The sequence below is a fragment of the Mesoplodon mirus genome (assembly GCF_964341445.2).
Source record: "Mesoplodon mirus genome assembly, chromosome: 6".
NCBI classification, from domain to species: domain Eukaryota; kingdom Metazoa; phylum Chordata; class Mammalia; order Artiodactyla; family Ziphiidae; genus Mesoplodon; species Mesoplodon mirus.
Genome location: NC_138982.1, coordinates 5,841,526 through 5,856,599, shown reverse-complemented (window position 1 = coordinate 5,856,599; position 15,074 = coordinate 5,841,526).

The window sequence follows — 15,074 nt, the reverse complement described above, 5'->3', positions numbered from 1 at the left end:
GGAGCTTAAATTTGTCCCTTGGATCTTCACTCGTCCCCTCTGAAGGCATACTCAGAGGGTACCATTGGAGAAACATGGTTTGTCTTCCTTAGTATCAATCTTACTTATAGATTTGAAAGTGAAAGGTTTTTAATTAGAAAGTTCTTAAAGGTTTTGTCATACTGACACAAAAATAAATTCCACATAGATTAAAGAACTAAACATTGACATGAATGAAACTGAAAATACTAGAATAAAATATAGGAGTATGTTTATATACACTTGGGTTAAGAAAACCAAGGATGGTACAAAATTAAGATGCCCTTTCAAAGGAAAAAAACAAGTAGATTTATCTACATAAAAATTTAAATGCTCTAGTGCAAAAGACATCAAAAACAGAATTAAATGTCAATATCAGATGGGGAAAATGTTTATAATATATACAAATAAACAAAGGATTGATATCTCCAGTGTATAAGGAGTTCCCAACAAAAAGATAATCAATAGGCAATTCACAGAAGGAACACAAATGGCTAATAAACCAGGATTTCTAAACCTCGGCACTATTAACATTTGAGGCCAGTAATTCTTTCTACACACTAGTCATCAGTAATACCGCCACCCCCCGCCCCGGGGTCATAACAATCAAAACGTCTGTGGACACTGCCAAACGCCCTGTGGGGACAAAAATCATCCCCAGTTGAGAACCACTGTTTTGTTTTTTATGCGGTACGCGGGCCTCTCACTGCTGTGGCCTCTCCCGTTGCGGAGCACAGGCTCCGGACGCGCAGGCTCAGCGGTCATGGCTCACGGGCCCAGCCGCTCCGCGGCATGTGGGATCTTCCTGGACCGGGGCACGAACCTGTGTCCCCTGCATCGGCAGGTGGACTCTCAACCACTGCGCCACCAGGGAAGCCCTAGAACCACTGTTAATAAACATATGAAAATAGGCTCGGCTTTCTGAATGAACAGATCATCACAAATTAAAATAAGAAGAAAATGTCATTTTTCTCTTATCAGCTTGGGAAGATTTTAAAATTGATAATAACTACAGATGACAAGGGTTTGGGAAGAATGATGCTCTCATTCGTGTTGGTGGCAACATAAATAGATCCAATGATTTCAAAGACAATCTGGCAGCATCGATCAGTTTCTGATGTCTGCACACTCACTGACCCAGCAAGTCCACGTTTGCACTCTAGCCCACAGAAAAAAGGTGCACAAAAGGACACAGGACACGAAAACAAAGAATGTCCACTGGGGGCTTTTTTGTAATAGTGAACACTTGGAAACAAGGGTCAATGAGTAAAGAAATGGTTAAATTCTGGTACACTGATATAAGTCAGACAATAAAAAGAGTTGCCAAGATGTATAGCTGAGTAAAAAAAGCAAACTGCAAAATAATATGATCCTATATTTGTTTTCTAAGTTAAAATGACATACTTGTATGTGTCTGTGTGTATGATTAAAAAGAAAGTGGAGTGACAAAAAGATCTGAACAAATAAATAGCAAAGTATTGATAGTGGTTAATCTTATGGAGTAGGATGGGGGGAATGAGATTAGTAAGTGAATGGAAAGAGAAGAGTTTCAATTTTTTGCCTTACAGAGTTCTGTATGGAGTTTTAACAGTAAGCCTGTATTATTTTTTAAAAACTTGAATGTGTTTTAAGCAAATTCCAAAATAAAAAGGATTTATGAATAGAGAGCTAGTGGGAAGCAGCCGCATAGCACAGGGAGATCAGGTCGGTGCTTTGTGACCACCTAGAGGGGTGGGATAGGGAGGGTCGGAGAGAGGGAGACCAAGAGGGAAGAGATATAGGAACATATGTATATGTATAACTGATTCACTTTGTTATAAAGCAGAAACTAACACACCATTGTAAAGCAATTATACTCCAATAAAGATGTAAAAAAAAAAAAAACCAAAGGTGCAGACATACCTCAAAAAAAAAAGTATTTATGTCATATATGCACAAGTAAAATCAGCAAAATCTTACTGACCTCTGCTTATCTCAGTCATTTTTGCCAAAGGCTATATAACAGAAAAGTGGTATATGCAGTGAGACATGGAATAATTCAGTTCTCTTGGTTTAGTCTAGCTTTCTCTTGGAAAGCCTTCTAGTTAAAGGGAATCAAGTTCACTGCTGCAGCAAAAACAGATTGGGCCAATGTCTGAGCCGCAGGCCAGGGCTGGGCAGGGCATGTGTTTTCTCAGCAATGCTCTGAAATGTTCTGAAAAAAGAGTTTGCCAACTTAGAAACCAGTTTTATTTTCACTTTGACTCCATAAAGCCATGAACCTCCTAAATCTGTTCAGCTGCCCTGCTCTTGTTCCCCTTGATCACATACTCTGTTTACAAACATCACTGGGCATCTTTCCACTTCCCACCACAGCAAATTTTCCCCAAACACAAAGAGACCAGAAGTTCTGGGGTGTTGGTTATTTTTCGTTTCTCTTTTTAAAGTATAGTAATTTTCAAATTACGTGTTCAATTTAGAACATGGATCCGTGGTTAAAAATAGGAGATTGGAAGCATAAACTTGTAACCAGTGAAACTATGAAGCTATGGAGGCAAATTCACAATAAAATGAGTCACATGGTTATGACAAATGAGCTGTTGACCTTGAGGTCCACCACATGACCATGACAGCTACCGGGCCAGAGCTCTACCCTAGCCACACCTAGTGAACTGGTGGCAAGCAACTCCCTAAAATACTGAACAGTGGAAGCTGAGATGGGTTTTATTTTAGGGAAGTTTTATTTTAATGGAGTTACAGATGAGCACATGAAATAATGGATAAAAGCCATCTTCCAGGCAACGACATTGAAAAAGTCAAGTATGCAATTTCAAAGGAAAAAAAATCACAAAATAATTTTAAAACCTAAAAGAAAGAAGACTTGACTGAGAACATTAGTGAAAAACAAATGCAAAAAAGCAAATTCAAGGGTCTCTTAAAGATTTCTTTAGTCTGTTTCAGAAATGCCTCAGAAGTCACAGCTTGAGTGGTAGGAGTCAAGTTGAAGGGTTTCACTGTAGATAGGACCACACCTCTTTTTGCATCAAAAAGAGGCAACTGGGCTTCCCTGGTGGCACAGTGGTTGAGAGTCCGCCTGCCGATGCAGGGGACACGGGTTCGTGCCCCAGTCCGGGAGGATCCTGCGTGCTGTGGAGCGGCTGGGCCCGTGAGCCATGGCTGCTGAGCCTGCGCGTCCGGAGCCTGTGCTCCGCAACGGGAGAGGCCACAGCAGTGAGAGGCCCGCGTACCGCAAAAAAAAAAAAAAAATGCAGTTGCAGAGTTGGACTAAGTGTAATTGAACCTCTTAGTTTATTTGCAGGTATCCGTTCTCTGTGATTGAGTTGATGTTTTCAAAACTGTTAGATTTATTGCAACAGCGTCCTACCCATGAGCCAATAGAGCTTATGCAAATTTTTTCTTTCCTGATGGCAACAATTCAAAATATTAGTTTATACCTTGGACACGACCCCATGCATCTTTGATGCCTTCCTTCATTCCAATGTGGTAAGATGATCCTGAATCATCTGGGTGCCTTTCCTGTCCTAGATCTGAAATCAGTCATAACTCCAAGAGGATATGGCTCCTCTTCAGGAGATTCTTTAGAAGATTCCATACCCTTATGCCCTTCATTTGTCCATGGGGCATTCCAGGAAATTGGGTACAAAGCAGACTATTGCAATGGGAATGGCATTCTCCCCAGGAGCCGTGTTAAAATTAGGCTGGGTTCATGAGCTAGAACCAGGAACTAAAGAGAAGATATCCATGACCAATAATGAGCTGGAAAAAGCAGGATAGAACAACCATAGATAGGCATTAAGTAGTGGAAACAAAACCCCACCCAGGGAATCCCAAACTCAGTTACCCGCCACTGAGAAGTGGGCGGGGTGAACAGCAGTCGTGTACAAAGGGGGACTGTCCATAATATGGGGGCTCTGGGGTGGGAGAGGACTCTTGAGAGAGGGAAGTTTAGGACAAATTACAGGAAAGCCAGCTTCCCAAACAAACAGGGATTTTGAACAAACAAATAGGGGTTTTGATGTGAAGCAGGCCTAAAACCTCCCATCCCCACCACTCTTTACCTCGGTGACCTCAAGGAAGCAGCCCCTCCTCCTAGAATTCTGAGCTCCTTGTTGGTAAAATGGGGATAATTGTGCCTGGCAGGAAGTTATGAGGATCTGATGAGATGACTGGCATCTCACACTTAACATGTCCCAAGTAGCCACCAAACCTGCTATTTCTGTAGTCTTTTCATCTTAGTTAATGACCTCTCCATGCTTTCCCTTGCTCAGGCCCCAAATCATGAAATCATTAATTCCCACAGGCTCTATCTTCTAAATATATCCGGACTCTAATCACTTTTCCACCACCTCCATCACCACCACGCTGGCCCAAGTCACAAAGCTCACCCCTCCGCATCATCGCAGTTGCCTCCAGTGGGTCTCCCCCTTCTACCTTTGACACCCACAGTGTGAATGCACACAGCAACACATAAATCCCATCAAATCACTCCTCTCTGCCCCAAACCCCTCTAATGTTTCCATCTCAGTGGAAAGCCTTATCCTTGAGCTAAAAGGCCCTACTGTGTCTGGCCCCTGCTTGCCTAGTGACATTAGAAAGGTCAAGGGATATGTGTGTGACAAACTGTGTCTGCCACCCCTAATAACAGGGGAAAGGGACTACTGGTGGGTGGTCCAGCCAGAGCCAGAAGGGCTCTGAGCATCCCCCCCACCGGCCTCTGCTCATCCTCCTTGACATCAGCGTTCCCCCGGGGACCCTCCCCAGGAAGCCCTCCAGTCCTCCCAGAACCATGGTCCTATCTTGTGTCCAGGGAAACCCCTGCTTCTCTGTTATCTGCTGTTCAAACAAACTGGCAATTCCCAGCCCCTTTGCAGTTAGGCCCCATCCATCCCATCCTCCAGACCTCTGCCCAAGTGAGCTTTCCAACATGAAAATTATCTTCCCAAAAGAATAGATTCATTTATCCTCTCAAATTCAATTTTTTTGAGCACCAACCATATGCCAGCGAACTGTTGGCCACCTCAGAGCAGGAGATGCTTCAAAAATTAGAGGATAAGCTATGTAAACGCGGGAAAGTTACCTAAGGTTTCTGAGCCTTAGTTGTCTTATCTGTAAAATGGGCAAACTTCCTCCAAGGAGATCACAGGCCACCACAGCCCTAAGTGGAACAAGTTGCCAGAATTCATCAATTATTTAATATGCCTGTTAGTCCATGAGGACAGGGTGGTCATTCCTTTTGAGCACCCAGAAAGTATGCAGGAAAAACCATGTCAGTTATTTAATTTAATGCTGTGATTATTCACTAATCAATATTATGTACTGCCTGAAACCCATGGAGGGTGCAGAGATGAGTTAGACGCTGTCTCACCTTCAAGAAGCTGACAGCTTAGTGGGGAAGATCAAGGCACATCAAGTCTATGTGGTGTCTGTAAGAACGGGCTACAGTCAACGGATGAACCAACCTCACTGGTACTCATCTGCCTGGAGAGGTCAGCCTCCTCAGGGGACAGGACACTTGGCTCTGGAAAGATGAACCCTCCTGAGAGAAGAGCATGGATGAAGGCAGGGCAGGGTGGAGCAGCGTGCAGGCGTAGGGAACCACGAGCAGGGAGGTGGAGGGCCAAGGGTGAGCACAGTCAGGTCATGGAGGGTCTTGGTGGGGGGGGGTACGGGCAAGCTAAGTAATTTGTGCATTAGTCCAAAGCTGTTGGGGAACGCTGGGGAGGCTTAAGCAGGTGTGGTCCCAAGGAAATGGCAGTATTACATAACAGTTATGGGGAGAGGGAAGCGTAAGCTGTGACAAAGCGAGAGAGTGGCATGGACATATACACACTACCAAACGTAAGGTAGATAGCTAGTGGGAAGCAGCCGCATAGCACAGGGAGATCAGCTCGGCGCTTTGTGACCACCTAGATGGGTGGGATAGGGAGGGTGGGCGGGAGGGAGATGCAAGAAGGAAGAGATATGGGAACATATGTATATGTATAACTGATTCACTTTGTTATAAAGCAGAAACTAACACACCATTGTAAAGCAATTATACTCCAATAAAGATGTAAAAAAAAAAAGAAAAGACCACAGACGCTGGTAGGACAGATTTGGGTTCAGATCTTAGCTCTTGCCACCTACAAGCCGTGTGAACATGGGAAAGTATTCTGTGCCTTAGTTATCTCGTCTGTAAAATAGGCATAATAACAGTACTTACCTCAAAGCGTTATTATTAGGATTAAACAACTTAATTCTTATAAAATGTTTAGAACGGTGCTTGGCACTTAATTAATTTTACTATTAGCATTATCATTCATTTAATTATCTAGATCTCCTACTAGACTGCCAACCAGTCCATCAGGGCAGGAAACTGTTCAACTTGCTTATCTCATGGCCCCCGTGTCTAGCAAAGGGCCTGGCACATAGGAGGTGTTCAACTAATGTCTACTGTATGAAACTACAATGGGCAGACTGGAGGGGCTGGTCCTCCTGTGTCATGGGGCTTCTCAAGGTCCTGGAGGCCCCAAAGGCAGGCAGTGAGCAGGTCTGGGTGAGGCTGGGTCCAAGGTCACCCACTCATCCCCACAGACTTTCTCAGCTGCAGACACATGCCCACCAGGACCTGCCCACCCCAGGACACAGCCTTCAGCTGGGTCTCAGAAGTGTGCCCCTCAGAGCGCTCACAGATCATCCTGTTGCCACCCACCTCCTCACCCGGGGGTCTAAAACCATGTCATTCCAAGGGAACTTCTACCTTCTAATAGTTCTTAATCCTTTTGCAGTCAGTCCCCCTACCACCTCTCCCCAGGTGAACCTTCCATATTCAAATCTAGACAGGTCACTTCCATACTTAAAACCCAACCTTGCCTTCACTTGTCCTGAAGATAAACCCAAACTCTTAAGTACACCTACTTAGCACACCCTACATGGTCAGGCTAGACCCATGCTCCCAGCCTCCTTCTAACCGTGTCATCACCCCCGTCCACTCCCCACCCTAACCAGAGTCTGCAGTCCCCCAAATGCTCCAGTCCGTATACCTCTGCCTGCAGCTCATTCTCCCCTGTGCCCTCTGCAAAGCTCTCCATCCTGGGAAACCTGTTTTCAGTTCCAGTCTGCTCTATGGCACGCCTCCCCAGATACCCTGAGAAGCCTGTTTTATAGTCTCCTACAATTGTCTGTTCATGTCCCTGTCTCTGCTGCAAGACTGAGAGGCCTTGAGGGTTGGAACCGTCTGTTTCTTTCTGTATCCCCAGTGCCCAGCCCAGAATCTGGGACACAGTACAATAGTCCCTCAGGAAATGCCTGTTGGTTGGTCCATTGGCAAAATGAACCAACGAATGAATGAACAGCAGGATGTCTGTGTCCCAGTGATCCTGGCATGTAGTCGGGGCACAGTGAATAATTCTGTGTGAACCCCTGAATAAGATACCTCTCCACTGGCCTTCTATGTTTGATTTTGTTTTCAGCACCAGCCCCTCCCAACACACACACACACACACACACACACACACACACACACACACACACAGCTTTTCCATTCCTCTCCTCCCACTTTTCTAAAAGAACCTCTTGGTAAGTATTGACTCATTAGACCAAAAACAATGTATTCAAATTTATAAAGTTTCCAGAAGTTCTTCTCAAAAACACGGACCAAGAATTGCCAAGCTGTCCCATGAAATCCCACACAGGGACAGCCTGTGAGCAGATATTCTTTCCAGGGAGACACAGGTATCCCGCCTGCTCCCCATCCTGCTTTATGCATGTGAGGCCCCAGCCCAGCTTCCCTTCCTGGGCATTGAGTGGACACCTGTGACTGGGCTGTAATCCCAGGTAAGCCGCCCGCACACAGCCCAGCACCACCCCCCGTCCTGGTCACCAGGACTTGAATAGCCAGGCGCACCTGTGGGCCAGGCGGCCACTGATCCATGGGTGGAGCCCAGCAGGACTGAGGCCTCAGCTTTTGAAGCACTGACAGGGCTGCCCTGGCGAGCCTGACCCATGACCTACAGGTGGGCACAGCCATTGTCCCCACAGGTCCCAACTGCTGTCTGTCCTGCTGCAGGGACCCGTGAAGGTATCCATTTCAGGTCGGTGCAAAGCAAAACAAACAGAGGGGCCAAGGGGCAGAGGTGTGTGTGGAGTGCTTTGCTGGCTGGGAATCCGTTGTTGCAAGTACAGGTATAATCCGCACCGGGCAGGCCCCACCGGCCAGCAGGGCTCCACCTGCCACAGGGCTGTTTATAAACACATGGCCAGGTCGGGTCTCCAAAAACAGAGTGGCTCTGGAAGTCAGGGGGCTCCACGGGGATTTGGAAGAGGCCTCAGTATCAGAAGCCAGCACCTTCCTCTTACTGAGCTTATCGACCAGGAGGAATGAGGTGAGACGTACCTTCCTCCCTGCCACAGACCCGAAGCTGGGGCCGGGCACAAGCCGGGCAGAAGAGCGCTAGCAAGGCCCCCACAGGGCCAGAAGCTGCAGACAACAATAGCCCTGTCAGACCACCTGCCGTTAGCGGAGGCTGAGTCAGCTGCGGTCATAACATTTCTGGCAACTGTCAGTGTGCTACTGACAGACAGGAAAGTATTTGTGAGTGGAGGCTTCTAGGGAGTTTGTGTTACTGTGAACAGGCACAGACCTCGGTCTAGATTCTAACTGTGGTTCAGCTGCAAACTCACTGTGTGAACTCAGACGAATGACTTCACCTCTCCGATCTCAGTTAATTCACCTATAAAACAGAATTACCGCTGACCAGCTTCATAAGGATGTTGTAAGGATCAATCTTGTGCAAAATCCCCTGGCCCCATGTCCAGCCTCTCACTTCCTACAGTCTACCTGGCTCAGGCAACGAAATAGGTGTTTCTAAAATACTGAGACCTTTTCAAACATTTTCATTGTTAAACAAAATGCACATTCAGAAAATTCTCCAAGTATCAATGTATGACAACAAATTACTGTCAAATGAATATCTATGTGCTCCTCACCCAAGTTAAAAAAAAAAAAAAAAAGAACACTGCCTGGACTCCAGAAGCCACCATAGATCACTTTGCAATCATAGCCCTCCCTTTCACCCTCACAGTATAAATATATGGAATCATACAGTATGTCCAGCATCTAATGATCGCCTTATATGTTTTAAATTGATTGGTTGTTATGTATAACGTAATCCCTTTTCATTGCTGTATAGTATTCCAGTATAGGAATTTACCATCATTTTTTATTCAGCTGTTAAGTATTCTTATGTCTATCCCAGAGCACAGTGAAAGGAAAAACTCTTCTTCCTCTACACACACACAGACCATTTCTGGATACCCAACGTGAAGGTGTTTTTCCCACACCAACCAATTCTCCAACACCAGCTGGGTGTCCTACAATTCAATTCTGACACTATCTACCTCGAGTTAGTATCAGATCCCACAGGTTAAGGGCTCAGTCCCACAAGACTGCCCCCGCTTCAGACACCAATTGCAAATAGTGGGTCTCCAGGCTACCCCCACTTATGCTCAACTTGGCTGCAAATTGAAGGTTCCCAAGAACCCCTCCTCAGGTTTAGTCATTTGCTATCACAGATCACAAAACTCAGGGAAATACTTCTGTTACCAGTTTGTCATATTATAAAGGACATGATAAAGGATACAGATAAACAGCCAGAGGTACAGGGTGAGGTCCAGAAGGGGCCCACACAGGCGCTTCTGTCCCCATGGTGTTGGAGAGCTCCACCCTCCTGGCATACGGATGTGTTCACCAACCCGGAAGCTCTCCAAACCCATTCACGGATTTGTTCAGGGATTTTTATAGAGGCTTCATCATATAGAAATGATTATTAACTCAATCTCTAGCCTCTCTCCCCTCCTCAGAGGATGGGTGGCGGGGGGCACGGGGTGGAGCTGAAAGTTCCAAGCTTCTAATCACTGTTTGGTCTCTCTGGTGACCACCTCCCATCCAGGAGGAGCCCAACAAGAGTCACCTCATTAGAATAAAAGATGCTGCTATTACACAGGAAATTCCAAGGATTTAGGATTTCTGTATCAGGAACTTGGGTCAAAGACCAACTATTAGAACAAATGATGCTCCTAGAACCTTTGTTTCTTAGGAAATTCCAAAGGTTTTAGGACCTCTATTCAGGAGCCGAGGATGAAGACCAAAATATGTATTTATTATATCACAATATCACATACAGGCACACCTTTATTCGGGGTATATCTGTGGGAAAGGAATTTCTGGGTCTTAGGCTGAGTATCTTCAATTCTGCTAGATAATTCCTCACTCTTTTCCACAGTGGCTGTACTAATATAGCACTCCCTCAAGCAATGTAGGGAGTTCCCATTGTTCCACATCCTCACTAAGATTGATGTTGCCAGATGTTTTAACTTTAGCCATTCTGGTGGGTGTCTTATTGTGGTTTAAATTTCCATTTCCCTTATTAGCAATGAGATTGACCAGCTTTTAATATGTGTATTAGACATTTGGGTGTCATCATTTGTGAGGTGCCTGTTTAACTCCTTTGCTCAGTTTTCTATTGGGTTGTTTGTCTTTTTCTGATTGATTTGTAGGAGTCCTTTATCAATTTTGGAGATGGACTGCTTGACTGCTACATGTGTGTCAAGTGTCTTCTTCTATTCTGTCACTTCACTTTTCCCTCTGTTTTTACAATATCTTTTGATGAACTGAAATCCTCGATATTAACGTAGTCTTTTCCCTTTATGTTTAGTGATTCTTATGGGCCATATAGAAAATCTCCTTATCCCCAGAGTCATGAAGATATTGTCCCATCTTATCTTCCCATAGCTTCTTTGTTTTGCATTTATCATTTATATACACAGCGTATCTGGATTTGATTTTTGTGTGTGATATGAGGTAAAGGTCAAATTTCTTTCTTTCTTTTTTTTTTTTCATATAGATACCCAATTTCCCCAGCACCCTTCTTTCTTGCTCTGCAGTACCACTTTTGTCATAAATCAGTGTCTACATATGCATGATCTGTTTCTGGATCCATCACCATATCTATTTATCCTTGTGCCAGTAACATTGTCTTAATATCTGTAGCTCTATAATGTGTCAAAGAAGCATTACATACTTGTTCTTTCTATAAGATTGTCTTTGCTGTTCTTGTCCCTTTACATTTCCATATAAATTTTAGAATCACCTTGTAAAGCTCCACAAAAGCAAAATATTTGGGACTTTCATTGGGATTGCATTTAATCTATAGATCACTTTGAGAACTGATATCATTACAATATTGAGTCTTCCAATCTATGAACATTGTACGTCTCTATTCTTTATTCTTTACTTCTTTATTTTCTTTCAATAATATTTTCTAGTTTTCTCCATAGAGGTTTTGCACAAGTTTTGTTAGGTTTACTTCTAGGTATTTGATATTTGTTGATACGTTTAAAGTGGTATTTTTTACATTTTTTATTATCTGTTTGCTGCTGGCATATAGAAACAGGGTTGATTTTTGTACATTGTCTTTATGGCCAGCTAAACTTTCTTATTAAGCCTAATATTTTATCTGTAGATTCTTCTGGATATTCTACATACACAATCCTATCCTCTTTAAATACTGACCCTAAATACTGAGAATTTTGTTTATTCCTTCCATTCTTTCTATTTCTTTTCTTACCATACTGCTCTGGCCACATTTCCAAAACTTACTTGATGACAGATCCTTTGGTTATGGAACTCTTATTTCATCTCTAAAAAGCTTCCCACCAAACAAAGTCTTGGGAAAGACAGAATAAAGGGAAAATAACAAGAAAATGATTTAGAACTAAAAGACCTAAAAGACTCACATTTAGTAGTTCTGTGACCCAGGGAAGCTACTTAAGGACCCATCAGAGTAGCCTTTTAACACAGATGTAAACAAGACGTGATTGCAACTCCTAGAGGTTTCTCAGAAGTAAAGTGAAGTTATGAAATCAGTGCTTTTATAAAATCCTGGGCCCAACATTTGCAGAATACACATTATTTTCAAGTATACACCAGACATATGTAAAAAATTGAGGCTTAAAGCAAGTCTGAAAATTTTTAAAGGATTGAATGCTTTTTGACCACAATGAGATTAATCTAGGAATCTATTTAGAAAAGGATAACTATATTTGTAAATTAAGTAATATTATTCTAAACAAAGTAAAATCCACAATGGAAATTAAACAAAATATCTTGAACTGAAAATATTTCATTTAAAACTTGCAGAAACCAGTTAAACGTAAAATTATAGGGAAACTTATATCCTTAGAAGCGTATAAAGACTGAAATTAATGCACGTAACACCTATCTCAAGAAATTATGAAAACATCATCAACAGCAACAACAAAATAAACCTAAGATTCAGAAGGAAAAACTTGTATAGTTAAGAGTAGAAATGAATGAAAGAGGAGCCAAACATAAAACAGAAAGGATCAACAAAACCAAATTTGGTTTACTGAAAAGATTAATAAAATTGATAGTGCCCTGGTTTTTAAGGAGATGTAAATAAGCAAAGTTAGGAATGAAAAAGAGGACATGAACTTCAGAGCCACAGACACTGGGAGAAAGAAGAGAAAGGATATCATGAGCAATTTTATGGCAAAATTTTGAAAGTTTAAGTAGAATGGATAAATTCTTATTAAAAACAACTTTCAAATGGATATAAGAAATAGAAATTCTAGTGGTTCTATAATTATTAAGAAACTGAATCCAAAATAAAAAATATTTCCACGAAGAAAACATCACAGACAACTTCTACCAAACATTTAAGCAAGAAATCTTATTAATCCAATCAGAACATAGTAAAAAAAAAAAGTTTCTCGGCTCCTTTTACAAGGTTAGCCTTAACTCTTATACCAAATCTGCTCCCACACATTAAAAAAAAAGTGGGTCAAGCACATTTTTGAATATAGAAGCAGAAATCCTCAATAATACATTCTCAGATAAATTTGGTAGATTATTAAGAGAATAACAAACAGTGGACTCTTGGTAAGCATGCAGCGGAGCTGGGGGAAGCAGAAATGAAAAGCTGATTTATCACTATCTTTTCCAGTGTCCTGGGCATCAGCTGTTTCGTTTACAGAAAAAAATAGAGAGTGTCAGTCAGTTCAACTGAGTGGTCAGTTAAGTGAAGGTCTATAAAGACAGATTGATTGTGTGGGTGTGCGTATGATGGAGAGAGGTGTGGTGATATGTGAGAGACAGAGTTGCAAGAATTCATAATATATAAAGTGTTTTATACCTTTTTTTAACTTAGTATTTTCACATAAGCCTATCTTTCATAAAGATCGTTTGAGGGATTTCCCTGGCAGTCCAGTGGTTAAGACTCTGAGCTCCCAAGGCAGGGGCACAGGTTCGATCCCTGGTCAGGTCAGGGAACTAAGATCCCGCAAGCCACATGGTGTGGTCAAAAAAAAAAAAAAATCAGTTGAAACAACTGACTACCATTTCTTCTTACGGATGTACCACTTTTGACATAAGTAAACTCTTATTGTTAGGCATTTTTCTCTTTCCTAATGCTAGAAATTACATTGCAATGAACACATTCCTGGCTAATTCTTTGCCCACATTTCTGATCTCTCGTTATGACCTATTTTTAGAAGTAGAATTATTATACCAACTATTGCCACATTTTAAAATTCTTAATACCTATTAAAAATCTTGATGTATTTGCCCTAAGTGCTCTCCAAAAAGTTGGCCTCATTTATACTTCCAACAGCAATGCACAAGCATGCCCTTTGTCCTCAGTAGCATTTAAGTTTTCTCTTTTCTTAACCTGTGTTAATCCGATGTGTTAAAAATGGCACATCACTGTTCTTTTAATTTAGCAGGGTTTGATGAACAGCAATGGTAAACCTTCTTTCCCACATTTGTCAGCCAGTTCCTTTGCTGGACATTGGCTTTACTTGAGTAAAGACAAACCCTGAATTCTGCTGCCTTACAGAAATCTCTACAGGGTGGTTTTTTCCATACAAAGTCTCCAGCACGTGTGCTGTGGGACACACGGTCTTGGGCCGGCCATCAGCCAGGTACCTGGCTGGCCTAATGATGGAGAGCTGGAAACCCGAGCACCTCTTTGCAAAACCACTTTCCTAATGACCAACCCTCTGAATAAGCCAAGAGAAGGATAAAGTGAAAAGGCCATATGTGAGGTCTCTGAATGGCCACAGGACTGGAAACACTATTACACTTGTTTTTAATCTCCCCACCCTCCGTTCGTCCCTCTCCTTTTAATTTTCCTAAATGGCCCAGCCGCTGCTGTTGAGGAGAAGGTATTTAATATGGGTGAGGATTTAGCTGTTCTTCCAGGAGTAGGCTGGGCCACTGCTTTTGAAATGTCATCTTGATTTGCTGCTTCCCCACTAAGTAAGAGACTTACTAGGGCTTAGGGGATGAATCTGGAAACAAACCTCCCTAATGAAATGGCCTGGGGCCTCACCCATGACTGTAGCTCTGGAGACAGCTGCCCAGGGAGCAGGCGCCCCTGACAGGGAAGGGGTCTGGGATTTGAAGGACCTTCCTCAAAACCCCTTCTGCATCCCCCACCCCGGGTCCAGCCACTCAAAACCTCATCAAATGCCCCGGTCTCCTCTCTCTCCCTCTCCCCTCTCCCCACTCCCAGTTCCCCCAGCACCCTGTACTTATACCTCTGCTTCCATTTATTCCAAGTGGTGGAATGACCCGTTGATTCCCACTTTCCTTTCCTCCTATACCCACTCCACACTGAGTCCTTTGACAACAGGGACTAGGTCTACTTTGACGGGATAACTTGGTGTTGGACAGTGTGGTTTCCAAAAGTTGCTCAGTAAATAATTGGTGAGTGGATAAGCGAATAACTCACTGGATGATCCTTAACGGGACCCTTAACATCTTCACGTTACAAGTCAGTTATGCCTCAGTTTTCGTACCTAAGTGGAAACGCAGATCTGTGCTGTACCTCCCTTACAGAGGTACTGTGAACCGCTAACAGAGGGCCGTAAACACTTTGCATTCAAAGGATACAGTAGCATCCTTGGCTGTACTTCTCAAGGGTATCCGAACAAAGGCGTGAGTGGAATCTGGGATCAGGTCTGAGCTCTGCCTACCAAGCCAGGTGTCCTGGCTC